Source organism: Taeniopygia guttata, chromosome 1 (assembly GCF_048771995.1).
Source record: "Taeniopygia guttata chromosome 1, bTaeGut7.mat, whole genome shotgun sequence".
Lineage (NCBI taxonomy): Eukaryota > Metazoa > Chordata > Aves > Passeriformes > Estrildidae > Taeniopygia > Taeniopygia guttata.
In genome coordinates this window covers 46,648,831-46,667,652 of record NC_133024.1, presented here as the reverse complement: position 1 = coordinate 46,667,652, position 18,822 = coordinate 46,648,831, and the positions used below count along the sequence as shown (strand labels likewise).

The 18,822-nt window shown below is 36.0% G+C and overlaps 1 long non-coding RNA gene across 1 annotated transcript; it reads left to right on the top strand.

The window, feature by feature from the left end:
- Positions 1–946: 946 nt before the first annotated feature.
- On the top strand, positions 947–17,262 carry LOC140683895 (uncharacterized). Its single transcript, XR_012055495.1, has 3 exons — positions 947–1,986; positions 3,356–3,459; positions 14,431–17,262. It is a non-coding gene; the product is annotated as an uncharacterized lncRNA (long non-coding RNA).
- Positions 17,263–18,822: the final 1,560 nt, after the last annotated feature.

Genomic DNA, 18,822 nt, shown 5'->3' with positions numbered 1-18,822 from the left:
TGACTGTTTTGCCAATATTAATCCCCCTCTGGTACATCTCACAGTGCAGTCTCTTCCAGGGACAGGCCTGGTTCCTCAGGGAAGTAAATTACTCAATGATTTACTGATAAAGCCACCCAGTACATATATCACCTATGTCTCATACATCACTGTCACAGGCAGCAGCTTGCCTTGCTAAGTGACTCTGTGCTGCTCTTTTTGGACTTCTTGTTTAATCAGGTCATTCTACAAACCTCATATAATTTTGCTCATGCTCATGAGTGGATTTAAAGTGCAATTCCATAAACTTGCCTATAATTGTTGCTGTGTGTTTATATATGGCTTATCTGTGGAAAAAATGCTGATAACTACAAGTAACTGTGATGTGGTTTCTTCTCATGAATTTCAGGATTGTTCTCCAAATCCCTTAGAACATTTTAAGGTTTTTCCTCTGATGAGACAGTTTCAAATTTAAGGAATAGTACTTATATTTTAAGGATTAGGAATAAAGCATGGGTGACCTAAGACTGTATATTAATTACAGATAAAAAAGGATCAGGTATTTCAAATGCATAAATAGCTTCAGTTTTGAGACTACCCTTGAAAAACTCCATGGACCAGCCAAAGATACTTAGCATCTTGTCAATAGCTCTTGCAGTAAAAGTTATAATCAGGTTCAGAGAGATTTCCACATCATTTATAGTTCAGACTTGCTTCAAAGAAATGTTGACCTAAATTTGAAAGGGATTACCATTGCTGATCTCAGCAATAAGACTTGGATTCAAAACACCTGAAGGCATTACACTGACCTACAGCAAGAACAACCTAATCAAAATCCAGGATCTGAACCTACTTATCTTGAATTCTGCCCTCTGAAAACAGCAAGGATGAGGGGGTGGGGGGGGGGGTGGGGGGTGGGAGGTGTTTTCTACTTAATTGAATGCATTCAGCAGTCTTAATTTAGCCTATCCAGGAATGGTATCACATCTAACTCCAGGTACTCCCTGAAAATGCCTCAACTGAGAGTGTAGTTGGAGGCTTTTTACACTGAGTGGGGAGATGAGCCCCCCAGATTCAGATAATCTGTTTTATGGTTATGGCCATAAAGACTCAGGAGCACTGGAGTAAAGGCCTTTTCAAGACTTGCATACTCTTGTGTTCATTGGGAATAAGAGTACCTGGATTGCTTAAACCAATTTGGATTTGTTTCTACAGCTTCAAGGAACAATGCCGGTAATCTGGGAGGGACAGCACAAAGGATGGTTCAGGGCCTGTCTTTCCAGATAAACATATCAAACATTCAAAATTATCTGTGTTTATCTGATTTTGCCTGTTATCCTCATATAGCACTGCTTGAAACTTGAAGAGGAAACACTTTACTTTTACATTGTAGTAGATCCTTTATGCTGCCTTCCCCAGCCCTTGAGGAACCCTTTAAAGAACCAAGACTGCTTGACAGGTCTCCTGAGCTGCTTAGGTTCTTGGGCTGTTCTAGGTCTTTAATACCAGACCTTTTAGCACCTCTTTGGATATCAGAGTCATAAAAGATAAATGAAGGCTGAGAGATCAGGCTAAGTCTGGTGCCCCCCTAGTCCACCCTGCTGAATTCCTGGTGTGTTCCACAGCTATATTTTAGGCTTCCTGGGTGAGGTCTCTCCAGCCACCTCTGTTCCAAGGCACAATCTGTGAGCAGTATGGGCTGCAGTCTGTTGGTGTCATTTGACCTTGAACCAGGGATTGCTCCTCAGTCTCTTTTTTTAGCAGTCGCAGTGATATGTGTGTAGCTACCAAAACATTACACACACAAAATCACACATGAAATTCAGGCTTTCTTCCTTCCCTAGCCCTGATAAGTATCCTGAGAATGGAAACCCTTTATTTGCATCAATGTTCTTTCTTTTAGGGGGAACATGCAGCACCCAGGTGGCCTGTCACATGCTGTGCTGGCTCAGAGCCACTGAGACCACACGAAGCTGATGTCAACAGAGTGGAAAATGAGAACATTTGGTGGGGAATTTATTTGTCCTTAAGCTGACGTTTAACCTGCTTGTAAGGAAGAAATGCTTGATTTTATTATTTTTAAAAGATAATCACCTGAATCACAGAAATTCCTACAGGATAGTAGATGTTTCCTGAGTGTAGCTTTTTTGAAGTCACTTATTAAACTGTTTGTGATTCATTTATGGTGCTTTCTCTTGCACAGGGACATTCTCTATAGATGATTTCACTGCTGTCAGAATGAAATAAGGTGCAAGTGAGAGCAAATAACACAGCAGTATTTGTTCCCAGTCAGAAACTTTCACTTCTACATACTCTGCTGTCTAAAATCGATGATACCTCTAAATCAACAACAACAAAAAAGGGACAAAACCTGATTTGTTGCTTTGTTGAAGATTACACAGAGCAAGTAGTAAATCCTAAATAGATGCTTCCCATTTAACTGATTGTTAGATGAAGGGAAAGCTTTCAGTCTTCATTAAAAAAAAACAAAAATAAATAAATAATAAAACCACCACCAATAAAATCACAATGTAAAAAGCCTCAGACAGTTTCAACTGAGAGGGTGAGTATAGCTTGGTGTCAGATGTAAGCTGATACTGGAAATGTGTTTGGAAGGACAAACAGAAGGGCACATCTATCCAAATAGGAAAAGGAGCTGAAGTTGGGTTTTACTTCAAAAGGTATTTTTTTTAAACAAGATATCTAGAGATGCTTAAAAATACATTTATAGTTTTGAGTTCATGTGAAATCCATTCCTAAATAGGTCTGAAAACATATTTTTTTCTAGGTACATATCTTTCAGACAGGAATTCTATTTGCAGCATATTTTTCTTTAAAGGGATTTTCATTCCTGCATAAAAAGCTTATTAATTATTTGTAACTGCTTGCCATCGTATTCTGACAATAGAGGCCTGGTTATGGATAATAGCAACCACATCCCTATTTTGGGTCATATAGATTATATATATATATATATATTTATATATATGCATGTATATATACATATATACATATGCCATTCCTGGTGCAGTATTACCCAAAGCATCTCCTTTCTCCCTGTACACAGGACCAAAAGTGCAGGCACATCATTTATTGATAAGACAAAAAGAATGTAATGAAATTATCAATGTTCTTGAATTAATTATGAACATGATTAAGAAAGCTAAAATCTCAGGAGCCAGGATCTCATTACCCATTCAGTCTTAGGGATTGCTTTCATTCAGCAAGGCAAAAAGGCTTTGAGCAGTCCCACAATTGCCTTAGTCTCATTTATTTGTGGTAGTATTAAGGTTTATTTGTTTTCTGGTTTGCACTTCTTCTGAAATTATTTCTCTTAGATTATTCATTTAACAAAATGTTTCTTCCTTTGCCACAGAAGAAAGTGCCTATAAGGCCTACACAGGTTCTTCAGTCTGCAAACCTCCCTTTGAGAACATTTCTTTCAACTCACATTGCTGGAGCTCCTAAATATCTTTCAAGGTAAGTCTGAGAATGTAGCCAAAAAAGTTCTTTCAGATTTATGTCTGCAGCTGTACTATGGCACTGTCTGATTCCCATTCAGCTCGGAGTCTTAATGACATCATTATTACGCTGTCTGAACCAGATTTAACTTGGAGGCTGCACTATATTGTTACTTATCTTCCTTCCAATGTGGGAGATTCAGTATTACTTTGTTAAAAAAATAATAATGAGCAGGTGATGGTGTTGCAGTGCTTCAGATAGCAAACTTTCAAAAACTGGGGAGACCGAATCAGTGTTGGATACCTGCAAGCATGTCTAATTTAAATTAATTTCTGAGTCTAAATGATTACAGTCAGGTAATGCTTTTCTTGCACAATTGTCTGAATGAGAAATGTGATGTGCAGCTCTCTTATTTAGGGAATTATAATGCACTGTATTACTTAGTAATTTCGTCTTTTTCTCTTTACAAGGCCCTTCTGAATTTCTTGTTATTGGAGGGTTTGCCCAAAATAAATGTCGGAATGATGGACATAGTGATTAAGTTCTGGAAGTAGCCCTGCAAATATAAAGGACTTAGGATTTTTGAAAATGGAAATAAATTCTAGTTAGCTAAGAAACAGAGATCTACCAGACTAGAGGGTTGGGGAGGGGGGGGCTTTTTAAAATTTTTTTTGCCCAATTATTACAAGTTTGATGTCTTTTTTTTTTTTTTTTTAATTTTTTGGTTTGGGTTTTTTATGTTCAAAAAGAAGAGAGGATTCTGTAGCCATATATTTGGTACAAGCTATTATTTACCCGACTAGATCAAGGACACCAAAGAACATATTTTAGATTTAAATAAGTGGTGTCTGTGACAAATGAAAAAGATTGATTCTGGTTGTTTTCTCCATAATGCTTTGATATAGTGTTTTATTGTCTTTCCTAATCTCAGTTAATAAATATAAGTAAAATTCAAAGCAATTAATTTACTCATAGTATGTACATCACCTAAATGGGACAGTCAGACTGAAAAAACAATGATAATGCCTTCCCTCCTTCTTGGTAACCTTGAAATGCAGGATTACATTTACAGCCTGGAACAAAAAGCCTGTGCAAATATTGCTGCTATTTGGTTCCTGTAGGTCTGCAGAGCTACCAAGTGTCAGTGTCTTTAAAGAAATAAATGTAAAGGAACTTTAGTTAAAACTGACACCTGAAAGTCATTCATACTACCGACATATGCATCCTATGGCAATTAAAAAATAATATTCTTGTGTTTTTTTAAGATTCAGGGATGTGGTTTCTTTAAATTTATGTGTAAGTGAAAGATTTTGCCCTCAATACAATTCTTTGTTGTCTGCTTCAAGCTTTTATATTTTATTTAAAAAATGGCTATTGAAAATAATTTGACACTCTTAAAACTATACTCTATTGCTCTGGGCCTGGTTTTAGCTTTCATTTTGAAAATGTTAAAGCAATATATGATATAAAGAGAATACATTTTATTCCTGAATCTGATAGAGGAAAAAAAGGATTTTCTCCTTTTTAAGATTTTTTTGGAAATGCATTGAAGGTAGAGTTTTTAATTTCATCTCCTTCTGAAGAACTGAAAATATTGCAGCCTGTTTTGATATTTCTCTTCCATACCAGCCTTAAAAAGCAATATTCTGTAGATGCAGGAAATTGATCAAGTTACAGAACAGCTTCCAGTGTTATCAAGAGAGAGAACTTCAGCAGTATATTTTAGATGCCATCTCTCCCTTTAGCACTTGGATATTTTCTGATGCTCAAGCAAAATAGTTTGGAAGATCAAATTTATTATATAATAAGAAATATACAGCTACCAGTAAAAGCAGGAGTAAATAAATAGTTTGTCACCTGTATGGTATGAATCTTAAAAAACCCAATTTCTTTAAACTATATTATCATAAGAAAATACACTGTTTTGTTTTATTAATGTTGCAATATATTTCTAATACAAAATTCATGCTGATTTTGTTATCTCAAAGAGTTCACGTTTGCATAAAGTACTGCAAAAGCACATACTGAACTAAAATTACACAGTTTAATAGGAATTGTTTAAATCAAAGAATCAGTAAGAGTGTAACCTTTTGTATTTGTGGAGAATACTAAATTACACTAATTAAAATGATTCATATGTGTAAGGGTTTAGATTTGGTCTGTGAACCTTTGTTGCAGACAGGAACAGAAATGCTGACTTTTTGTGTGTGTTTACCCTATCCAATATTTTTTTAAATTTCTGGTAGGGAGTGGATTTAGACTAAGGGTAGGAAAGTATGTCACTGGGGAAGGGTTATGGGAGGATTACAAGGTCAGTGTCTAAACAAGCCCAAGAAAACTGGGATGAGAAACAAGTGACTTGTTTGCTAGAATCTGAATTTCTTTTTCTTTTTTATTATTATTCAGAGGGATAGTTCAGAAATAAAGGCAATGTCTCCAAAATAAGTCAAAAGGGAATCCAAGAAGTTTGTGCTCCTCAAATTACGTATGCTGATTATATGTCACTTCGATCCCATTAACTCCTAAGACACAAGGGACTGACTGTTGCAATCAATAATTTAGCTCAGACTGACTTTGGAAAGAGCAGGATCAGGCCTGGGATAATGGTGAAGGTGACCATTTAGTGTGCCCAAGTGCTTGAAGTTAGCAAATAGTGAGAGGGTGTCGGCAATGAGTGTCGTCTATGTGCTCTCGCAGTCTCTGGAAGCGCCGTGTTTGTCTGCTGAGCCTCCCTTGGCAGGGAGCACATTGGCTTTTCCCAGCTGTGTCAAACTGAGTGCAGTTTGGGTTTTGTCTTTCTAAACACCAGTCAAAAAGTAATGCTTAGAGACCTCTGTTATCTAATTACTGGCCATATTAGCAAATCATCATTTAAACCATTTTGCATTTAGAATGTTTAAAAACTGGATTGAAACCCCTTATTTCTTAACACATATAAAAAATATAAGCAATGTTTTTAAGGATTTTTAATTACAAATTGGGAGGGAATCTTCATTGACATTAAGTGAAAACACTAGAAATTAAAATAGCTGTGACTTGCTAAACTCCTGATTGATCGCAACATTTTCTTTTTGCTTTTGGAAATTCAAGAAAAGTTACAATTACATTTTCCATTGCAAAGAATAAAAACATCTTTACTGGCAAATGGAATCTGAAGACTGCCTTCCAATAAGTGGTTTGGCAGAAAATTGTGGTGAACAGTGTTTGAATGTTTCCTTTTATAAAAAAATAGATTTTTCTGACAAATTGAGAGCAAGGTGATTTTAGGCAGGCTCAGCTAAATTAATTCCTTCTCCATACAGTATCCTAGTTTAGTTCAAATCAGAATTTTCAAGAATATTAAATTTTACTACTGCGAAGTATTATATCTTTCCAGAGCAACAAGGTTTTAATACAAGATTTTTTTTTTAAGTGTGTTTGGTCCACACTTCTGCTGCTGCTACTTCTTAGATTCAGTTCATGTCACATTTGGTAGCACAGATAGAGTTTACTTTACTTTCAGAAGAAATAATCTTGCGAGGAGGTCAGCTTTGTTCTGAATGGGTTAATCAGAACTACCTGCTTTAGATTGATTTAAATCAGTAATGGATCTGCTCATAAAGCTTCTGTTACTAGATATTACACTGCTATCTTAGTCCTTTGATAGCTCTGATAAGAAGTGCTTACCATAGAGGATGCTCCTAAAGGACAGATATTGTTTCCTGTACCTCAGGGACTAAAATGCCATACTGCTGGATCAGGAACTTTTACTAACAGCAAGTAAATTCAGGCCTTATCAAGTTACAGCACAAACTGCACTCATGTTTTATTATTCTCATTAGAGATTTAAGGACTAATTCCAGTTGTTAGCACTTAGCAGTTTAATGTTTTCCATAGATGAGAATTAAGATTCTTCTGGGGCATTTTTTTGTTGTTTGCTAAAGCTTGCAAAATATAATGCAGTAATGCACTTAATTTGAGGTAATACAACTGGATTTCCTAATATTTTTAGGACAGGGTTAAAAAAGTTTGAATCTAATAACTGAATTTTTCAACTCCAGAGTACATTCTTTTTCAATCAAATAGGGGTTTAGAGAGCTAAAAAATGCAGGTTTTGCTTTGAAAAAAATATGGTACCAATATTGCTAGTGCTTCAGCTTTTCCATTCAATTCTAATGCTGATGCAGATCAACAAATTTAAGAATTTCAGCATGCAGAAAATTATGAATTGAACCAACTTATTACAATCGCTTCTTCATAAGCAATGAAGTTGTATTATTGAGTCAGAAAAGGAGGAAATAAGGGTTAACTGGGTTTATAATTAAATGACATGTTCGAAGAGATAGTAAATCTTAAATTTTCCATCCAATAATTTCTTGAGAGATTCATGAAGATATGGAATTGGATTATGTGAAGCAAATAGTGATATGTTTGCATTAGGTCCATGAAGATAATGATGTCAGAGAAATGAATCTGTGTTTTGCCTGTTAAGGTGACGTGAAACTGAAGCTGGAGCTTCATTACCTCAACTTTCTAAGTTTAATTTGGTTTGAGAAACTAGGATTTGGGATTTTGCAGGGGGTTTTCAGATCTTTGCACTGCCACTAATCCCAGCCATAGTAATGACAAAGAGATTTTGCTTACAAAACTCTGATGCATCTGGTCAGTTTTTGGAAATTAAGCATTGGCTCCCCTATGACTTGTCAGTCCCCATGTCTCCTAGTCATTCTCTCAGACCACAGATATCGTAAGTACTGCAGGCAAAGGTAGACTAACCTTGAATTTTAGGAAGTTCTGTTCGGGTAAGTAAGTCTACTTATCTAAATAATTAATATAATTTACTATGATCCTCCCTCCTGGATCCAATAATCATAATTTCCAGTCCTCACATGTTATGAAATTTTGGAGTGTGTTCTTCCATTTGTTGTATTCTGTCTGAACATGTTTCTGTTTGATTCCTCTTTAAATTTTCTCCACACATGCTATTTGAAACATTTTTCATGGTTGATATTACCTCATAAAGACAGGCTCTGTAAGAGCATCACAGCTAATCAATAACTGTTGTCAGTAATTGATTAGTTATGACATTGCATTTGGAAGACATTTTTCATGGATTACCAATACTACGAATAACAGGATAAATCCCATTGACTCAGAGGCATGTTTCTAGAAAAGCTTCTAAGTAGGAGTATTTCAGTATTGCTTTCAGCTGGGCTATACAAAATCTAATTTCTTGAACAGTTTACTTTCTATAGCAATGTGAAGCTTGCTATTGGTACACTTCACTAGCATGCAAAATTGTTTTCCTCTGGTAGTTTCCTTTTGAAGTTTAAGGTTGTACTTCTTGCAGTCATGTTATTGGATGTAATCCTTCCCCATATAAAAAAATAAATTTATTATGAGGATTTCCCACTAGATATCTTGGAAAACTTACATATAGCTGTTCTGTGTCCAAAATGCTGTTCAGTAGATTTTCCAAAGCACCCAGGTAACAGCTGGCGCAGGCCATGTGCCAGCCTTGACAGCCCATATGCTCTCTTTAGTGCTGTAATTATCTCAACACAAAACTCTGATAACCCAGTCTACAGGGTCCAGTTTCACTAGGTTAAATTGACTCAGTGGCTTTGTTAGTAAGTTCCTCTGGCACGTGAGAACTTCATCAAGACTTTAAGTATTGTGGCAGGCTTGGAAAACCAATATGACTGCTAGTTTCAAGACAGGTGTCTTATTAACCCAAAGAGATTGTAGGTTTCAGTTCATTATTGTGGCACCCAGCAGCACTGCTACAGTTAAAGGTCTGCTGTCGTTCCCATTATATGCCCTTCCTTTCCAGAAGATTTTCTGACTCCTTTGGTTTAATCCACTTTGGGCTATACTTTGACATGTGATTCCTCAGCCTAAAGGCATTATTCTTTTTCAACAAAATTTGACCAAATTTGCTTTATAAGTTGGGTTATTTTGTTGGCTGTTTGGTTGTTTGTTTTGTTTTGTTTTTAATTAGGATTAGAGGAAAAGATAACACTTTTTTTAGTTTTTATACTGTTTCAAACTTGAGAATATTATGAATATTTCTCTTTCTAAAATAAGCACTCTGAGTGTCATGATTTTGTGCAAATATTTTAGGCCAAAAGAGACCATAAATAAAATAAATTAGGTTCTACTGTATTCCAAATTTTAAAGAAGAAAATTGTGTGAAGGTCAACTCAACAACTGTTTCTTCTTCAATTATTCTGTATAGACCAGAGGAGAATATGTTCGGTTGCAAGAAGTTATCCCAAGTTCCTTTCAATACTTTTGCAATGGCTAAGCCAAAGTGCATGAAGAGATAGTTAACAGACCTATGATCTATGTTTGACTTGTGTGCTACCTGTACTGGTTCAGTTCCTTGTGGACAGGTACTAATGTCACCACTGGATCTTGGGTAGTCCCCCTGTAGTGGCTGATGTGTGTGTATATCATCCCAAGCCAAAAGAGGTCAATGAAATCTTTGCATTAGGCTTTTGGTTTGGCATTTAGTGCAAGTGGTTAATTAGGTGTGGTCCCTGTGATTCAAACAGATGAGGGGTGAGCAGGAAGAAAGCTAAACTATTGCCTGGATAGTGCAAAGCTCAGTCAAAAGCTACTTGCCTTGTGTATTCAGAGCCCTCATTGATTCTCCCAGAGTGAAAAATCTTCTTCTTTACACTGGTGATGAGGTAAATTACAGCTCATGGCTTGGTAGATGATAGCTGTCTGCAGCCCTCTGTTTAGCAGGCTGATCTTTTATCATTAGGGCAGGATTATAGAACAACTTTTAAAGCTCTATGACTTGTTTGCTATCGCTTGCTGAAAGGAGGTTGTTGAAGTTAAGAAGTGATCAGACTCCGGCTTCACTCTTCTGGAAAAGAAACACAAGCACTCTCATTATTGGGCTGTCTTCCACAGGTAGTCAGGCAACTAAAGTTATCATTTCTATGTTGTCAGGAGAACTTAGCAAATTTATTGACTTGAACATTATTCTCTGCAAATAAGTTCTAGCTGCTCTCTTCATATTATAATTAAAACTGCAAAGACTTTAATCATTTATGAAATTTTAAACTACATACTGAATATAAATGTATCATTCAATGTGATAGAATGAATTAAATTCATCATTGTCAAATAAATGTATGAAAGATGAAATATCTCTCATCCCACATCATTATCCAATGAAAAGGTCTGTTTTCCAAGGCTGTAGTATAAGCATATGGTTTGTATCATCTTTAGTGCATTTCCAGCAAATGAAACTTCCAAAATACCTTTAAAAAGTACATTTTTAAAGGATTGCGTTTTTAATAACAGCTAGGCTAGGCCAAAGCCTTATATTAAAATCTGACCATATAAGGAAACATTTGTTCTTTATTAGTACTGAGACCAGTGTCAACCACCAAGTGAGTTGGTGGAGCCTTTCTTTCATCACCTAATGGAGTGGTTTCTGTCACTCTCATGTCCTTTATGAGAAAAAGGAGATGGTTAGTTCTTTGTCTTTTGCTCTGCAGTCCCACTGAAACAATGTCCTACTGCAGAAACTTTGCATCTGTTGCAAGTAAAGGACAGGTTTGGCTTGAGGGGAAACTCCGGCATCAGTGATGGAAAAGAGGACCCAGCATGGCAGTTCCCATGCAGTCATAGTGCTGTGACACTGGGCAAAAACATCTCTCTCTGATGGAAGTTTCCTTTGCTTTCTGTTGATTTTATGTGGTCATAAGATTTGGAAGTGAGTCTAGAGATTATTCCATGAGGTCACGATCTTGTCAGAAAGAATCAATCTGAGGAATAAAATAGGGCATTTGCCTCATGAAACTGTCCCTGAAAAAAACCTCATCCAGCTTCTATTTGCCTTTCCACATGTTTACAAAAACAGCCGAAGACCAAACACAGGGAAACTCTTCCTAACTCTTTCTGATACCTACTCTTTTTGAAACTGGCATTCTTACCTGGAACTTCTCCTTTCTTGACATGTGAAATACATAATTTTCTTGGAATCAGTTTATTGCTCTGCATCTGAATCTCATAAACTCCTGTGAGTGCCTCTTCTCTGTTTTCCCAGTGACTCCTGCAAATTGTCTTGTCATTACAGACAATCCAATGGTGAGGTTCAATCTTGCAAACTGAAGCAGCAGTTCTGGAATCTCGGGTTCCAAAAGCGTATAAAGTACCAATATCAGAGAGCCCCTCCCTACACCAGCATCCTTCAATGGATAGGCAGTTCTCTTGGGGAGATGGATTGTGACAGAGCCATTTTTTTTCAGTCAATTACTTACAGATTTAAGCTTATGCATGCTGGACACCCATCTTTATAGGGGAACTCAAGATGTAGAGATCATTGGACAATCATCAGATGGTGTAATTTGGATTCCTGTTTGAAACCCTAAATTGTGAAAATGATTCTGCAGAGGGGGCTAGATACAGTCTCAGTTAATTTCAGATGTAGATTGTATTCAAATCAGCGACCTACAATTTATTCTGAGTTGACAAATACTTAAATTAATGAAGCAATCACTCTCTTGAATAACACCAACAATATATTCTTAATTCATGGTTAATATGCCAGTAGAAAGAAACTAAGAAAATAGAATGCATTTAATGTTTCTCATTTGTGTTAGAGGCATCACCCTCCCTTTTCACAAGTAGAATAAATTAGATGCTTTTCACTGTATGTATTATTTGTATAGTATTTGGCCATATATCAGGATGAAATACAGTTCTCTAATTAGCTCCCTCCAAGTACTTACAGTTACCCCAGGCTGGTGATCATCCATGAAAACAAATGTGGCCCTGGCAGTTGTTTGTACACGCAAATGTGCAGCCATGGTAAAAATCTTTCTAAAGCTTTGTTGCGGCTCACAACCACAGTGTGAACAGTAACTGTGGGAGACAATTCACAAGGATCAGGCAGTTTGCTTGTTTTGGTGAAGCACATGTCTTGAAAAAAGGCATTTGAGGTCTAGTCCTAGCTTTCTAATAGCTTTATGGTGGGGTTCCCTCACACTGAAAGATTTTACTGGCTTGGAGATACAATTTTCAGGAAGCCTCAAAATAAAGAAAAAAAGTTGAAGTAAAATACATTTTCTAAACCCTTTAAATTATTTTTCTCTTGCTTCTTGTGTTGTTTCAAAGACTAGAAGGTGATGTTGTATTCCTTAGTGTGCTGTTTAAACTCAGGAGTGGCAATATTTAGCACATGCTTGGGCAGCCGTGTTTGAAATCCATGCTTCCTCTCTCTGGTGTTCTGATGTGCCTTTAGGGGATGCTTGCCTGTTTGTAGTTTGTTTTCTTTTGTTTAAGGTTTCAGCTACTGCATTGACTAATGATTATATAGCAGTAAACTCTCGTCCCTGCTAAATTCAGAGGTAATGCCTCAAAAGCATTTTTCCCCTGTGTGACATAAAACAATAAAAGAACTTGACAATCCCCTTTTGAGAAAGAATAATCCTTTGTTTAAAAAAAAAAACAAAAACAAAAGCATGTTCTTGATGCCAGAGGGTGTAGAATTCAAATCAAAGATTAAGCTAATTGATAAAAATAAAACAAATGTCTCATAGTATAATCTTCTTTAGGCAGAGCTAACATTTCTGCATTAACCAGTCTCCAATATTAACCACCTATGCTATTTTAGAATTACATTATACTTGATTTTGAACTGTACAATATCTATTTGATATAGAAATAGCACAGAACACACTGAATCTTATTTATCTTAATTGTAACTCAAAAGTAAATTTCTGTCCTTCAGTAATATCACCTCAGTAAAGAACTGATGGGACCTTGGAATTCAGAGAAAAAATCAACTCATTGATCAACTCCTTGCTATTAATTTAGCTGTATATGTTTCATATATTTAATATATTAGAAATATATATTTGTATTTTCAAAAGGATTTTGTAAAAAACCTGAAATAGCGTTACTGAGGCATTAATTTCTGCATTCTGTTGACCTACTGAAGAATTTATAGAAAAGTTCTCATTGTTCTGATTAGCCAGTCTCTTAAAGTGAAAAAGAAAGGAAAGAAAGGAAGAAAAAGAGAGAGAAAGAGAGTGAGAAAGAAAGAAAGAAAGAAAGAATGAAAAAGAGAGAAAGAAAGAAAGCCAACGTGCTGTTTAATTCTATACTGCCAGGAGGTTCTGAGCTTTTATATAATATGCAATAAATTCAGCACTGCCAAGTGAGTTCAGTTATTAGCAGCTAACTATAAATGAAAAGTTACTTCAATTTGGAAGACAAGCTTACAGCTAAGAGAGGAAAGTGACACAAGATTACACTATGACTTCAGCCACAGTCTGCAATTGTTGAATACATTTGTAGTGGACATTATTTTCATTAGGAGAAGTCTGACAGCGATAATTATTCATAGCTTCATTTTTATCTAAGTAATACCAGATCTTTAAGAGATAAGTTTTATATTTAGCTTTCAGTAGACTTTTTCTTTCCTCTATGTTTCTATTTTTTTTCCTTCTGCCCATGCTTCTGGGCTTGCAGTCAATTGCTAGCATAAAACTGAAGGGGCAGTTAGCCCCTGATACAGATGCTATTGCTGACATATCTAAATAAATACAGCGTAATTATAGACTAGATATCTAGGATTGCAGTCTGTCACTCCTTTCTTATACAGATGGGTTTATGAAAGTGGCATCACTGCCACTGTGGTAAATGTGAACCCTAATAAAAGCTAGGCAGTTTGTGTTTGCAGACTGGAGTCTAGTAATAATCAATTGCTCTTTTGCAATTGATTATGTCCTGAGTTGACAATGAACACAAATGACTGGGGTTGGGTCTCATCATAATCTGAGCCATTACAAGAACCTAATCCAAGAGATTAGGGCACCAAAATCAGATATTCCCAGTTTGGGCATCATGTTTAGCCTTCTTCACAGAGAAACAAAATGAACTCCTTTGGACACAGGTGCAAAATTATGGCACTGCTAAGGGCAAGTGCTTCAGTGTGTGCTGTGTTTTCAGCCTAAAACCATGGCTTTTCCTGTCTGCTTTCAGTATATAAACCCTTCTCTCAGTGGGAGCACCTGTGTCAGGACCAATGAGGAAGAAGGATGCGTGCTGCAAGCATGGTCTGCTGCTTCTTGCTCACTCTGGACATCACCTGGATTGACCCAAATGTGCAAGAATGGCTGACCATAAAGTTACTTGAGAAGAATTGCTCACTGTCCATTAGCCTAATGTTTTGTGGGGAGACTGAAGTCTACAAGAATGTTTATTATCATAGAAATTAAGCATCAAAGCTGCGACTACATTTTCTCTGCAACGAGTTTTTAACATTTTGGAGGTTTGCTCTTTTGCAAAACCACATACTCCACAAAGGTATAAAATATAGCACTTAATGGCAATAGTACATTTACTCAAGTGCATTAGACAGTTCTTCCTTCTCTTCCTGCTTGATTGGCAGCCAGAGATCCTAGATGCAGCACTACAGGAGCTATTGTTTACAGCCAAAGCAGCAGGATCTGGCACCAGAGAGGACTCCACAGGCATTTGTATTGATGGTGGCTTTGCAGTTGCCTCTGGGTCTTTCATGTGGCTGGGCTGATGAAAGTTATCTGGGCAGTTATATGCTCTTGGAAACCATTTCTTCTTCCACTGACATTTTAAATGGTTGTGGTGATTAACTGTTTGTATGCAGAGAATTTTAAAACCTTCACCACGGTAAGCCGCTGCAGTGGTCGCTGGCACAGGGTATATGTCTATATTTCTCTTTTCTGCCTAAAGCCCCTTTCGTGAATAGGTGTGAACAATTGTTTAACTGCAATTGTGCATGTTGGCAGTGGAACTCAGTGGAAAGAAATTTGAGGCTCTAGGTACAGTGTGGTGTGAATTTCCAATCCTGGCTTCAGGACCCCTCCCCTGAAATTTCTTGGGAGCTCCATTTGTCACATCTCAAGATAAAAAAAACTGTAGTGGGAGAACATCCAGAAAGCAAATTGCATATTTTGTAGCAGATAATAAAGTTCTTTTTTTCTCAGCCTCTTCTTGTATCTTGTTACACAGAGAGCTCAGTAATGGGGAGAAAAGGCTCATTCATGGGCCCACGGCAGTGTTCCATTGGGTAGTCCATCCAACATGCTGCTTCATGGTGTTATCTGACATTCTCTGTGGATCCAAGCACATGCATTGTCTTGGGTAAAAACTGCAAGGGATTTCACATTCGGAAATTAAAAAAAAAAAAAAACCCAAAACAGATCCAGAGCTTTTATTACTCTACAAAGTAACAAGAATTCCAACCTGTGTTGTACCTTTGATCTCAAGGAATATATTTCTCTGCTTTGGTGTTAACATATGCATAAGTTTGTGCAGAATTGAAGAGTATATCTGTTAAATTAAATGGTCAGCCAGTAAAACAATGTCATATAAATCAATTGTTTTGCTTTTCATTAGACAAAAAATTGTTTTGCATGTGATAGTATTTTAAAGGATGACTTCAATAGTTTACAGTCATTTCCAATATTCTGGGACTGTTACAGAAGGAATGACTAAATCTCTACAGCTTTTTCTTCAGATAAATATTTAGCTTATGTACATTGGATTTTACAGTCATGTGAGCCAAACTTTAGAGCAATATTTAGCCACATTTTCTGCTTTTGCCCAAGTAGTATCAAAACTATCAAAAACAAATATTTAATTGTCAAGAGTCTAGAGATTTTCTTATACAAATGTAAGTTTTGTTTTGAAACTATATATTTTATATTTTAATACTAACTTAGGTACCATTAAAATTAAGTTATGTTTAGTTTATTATTTCTCATTATTTTTGTTTTTAATAATTAAAATATTTTTATAAAATGAAAAATATGTGAGATCTCAAATACACAAATCAAACCAGTGAAAATATGTTTGAAGTTCGCTGGTGTTTTTGCAGCTTTGAACAACTCTATGTAAGTCTTGAAGCTATGCTTTTGAAACTGAAGTTCTACAAGATATACATTGTGATTTCACTAGAATCATGTTGTAGGCTTAAATCATGTCTGAAGTTTTCATAAAGCATTGTGTACTTGTCAATGGTAATGGTACTGTTAATGTGGACAACCTATACATTTTTTAAAAGTTAAGTTCCTGTAACAAAACTGAGGAAAAAATTTAAAGTAAAAAAAGAAAAAAAAAGAAAAAGGAGTGCCACATACTTGTGAACAACTGTTCCTCCATTAAAATCACCATAGGCTGTTCAAGACAAACGTTTTACTGTATGTTGCAGTCTTGCATTGGCTCTGAATGATCCTGGAAAAAATCCTGGTTTGCTGTATGTGGTAGATGGTTTATGGCAAGCATCTTGAATTCTTCCTGTGGACCTGCTGCTATCTTCCATCTCACTGGAAACCAAGGCTGCTTCATCTCCGTTACAAGGGATATAATGGAAGGAAAGGGAGAGGAAAACATTGGCAGACAAACACATTGAGAAGAAAATACAGGAAAATCACATTTAATTATAAAATTATTTCTCCATACAGAATCACATTTTGCTGGGGCAGGTCTCTTAACTTCCGCATGAGTAGACTTAAATGCAATTAAAGTGTGGGCTGTATACTGATCTATGAAGGGAAGGTTGGAGATTTGAAGGGGACAGATTTATTTTACAAATATAGTGGTCCTTTACCTTGCTGGCATTTTGCTAAGGTCCCTCATTGTTATTCTTTTTAAAAAGTGTTTCATTTCAAAGTGAACAGCTTTTCCACCTCTTAAGTATTATATTCCACCACTTAAGTATTATATTACTCAGATATGGTGCAGTTCAATTTTCCTGATTTTTCAAATGAAGGGAATAACATGCAAAAAAAGGGAGTCAAAATCCTAAAAAGAAAGAAAAGCTAAACTCTCATACTCAGGAACATTACATGAAGCTCAGGTATCACTACAGCTGATATGGTTAAACAAGTTATCATTGGTCTGTAGTTAACTACGCTCCTGTTATAGACACATTATTTCAAAGTGGTCCAGTTGAAATGTACATGTAAGACACTATCCAGATCTACTTTAGAAAGTTAATATTTTATTACTTGTGACAAATGAGCCATTCTAGAGACACAAGGAGCATTTCTGATCACTATTTAATTTATAGTTGATGAAAAATGGCACAAGCTCAATGTTAGAACTAAAAATAATCAGTGTCAGCACAGGTGTTTTCCTTTTCACCAGTGTAATTTTGCTATTTAGAACTTGGCTGCAGAACTGGGTAGATTCTTTTACATTTGCAAACATTTTGGTCATAGGTAGTGAACAGGTGATCCTAAACAGGGTGGAAAACAATGTGAATTTATTGTATACTAATTTAAAGTGTTTATGATATATTAATTTAAAAAAATAAGGTGAACTGACTGGAACTAACCACATGGGTCTGAATTTGTTTGCCTCATCTCTAAGCTGAAGTTCATATGCTTACCTAATTAAATCTACAGTTGACCTAAAAATGACTAAAGATATTATTGCAGATTCACCCCATGTTTAGAGGGCTAACTCAAAAAAAGCACACTAGTTGAAGTTAATTGTGCTGTATAATATTTCAAAGTGTTCCTATCTAGATAATACCAAATTAAAAAAATCTGTGAATATTGTTTTCAGACACTCCTGCACAGTAGTTAGTCTTTCACCATGCTTTCTCTCATTTTAATGATTTCTGACACTATCTTACAAGTATTTCTTGGGTTTGCTGCAGTCAAACCAGAGTGAGTTGGAAAACGGGAACTTGGTTTCCACCTGCGGAGAACCAAATCTCACTGTTAAGGAGAATGATGTGGGAGGTCAATATGTGAGAGAAGACCAGGGCTCTGTTTCTGATTTTCACACTTGACACTGCATTGTCTGAACAGCCAAAAAGTCACAGAAGTAGAACTAATTTTGCCTTCTTTAGCCATCTAAAATCTGAGGCTGAACTTGTCTTTCTGGGCTTTATGGATTACCAATAAGGAGAAGCAACACCTTCAGAGAACAATTAACCTCCTCCTAAGAGGCAGACCTGAGCTACCTGGATTTGCTTTTAGAAGTTGATTAATTTTTCTCTGATGATTGTAAAGTACCATACATCACTGGTTTGACTTAGATATTCAACTTGTAGACATCCTGCTTGAAAAGTTCATCAGAAGTAGTTTTACTGTATGTGACATGCTCACAATGACACAAATATATATACATACATATATATACATACATACATATATATATATATATATACACACACATATATATATATACATATATATGTAGAGTCATATGCTACCTTGGATATATGTATGTATCCCACCTCTGAATATATATATATATATATATATATATATATATGAGTATGTATGTATTTTGAGTGGCATATGATTTAATTTTGGATCCTTCACTAAAGAAAGACATTGAGGTGCTGGATAGAGTCCAGAGAAGGGACAAGGAGCTGGC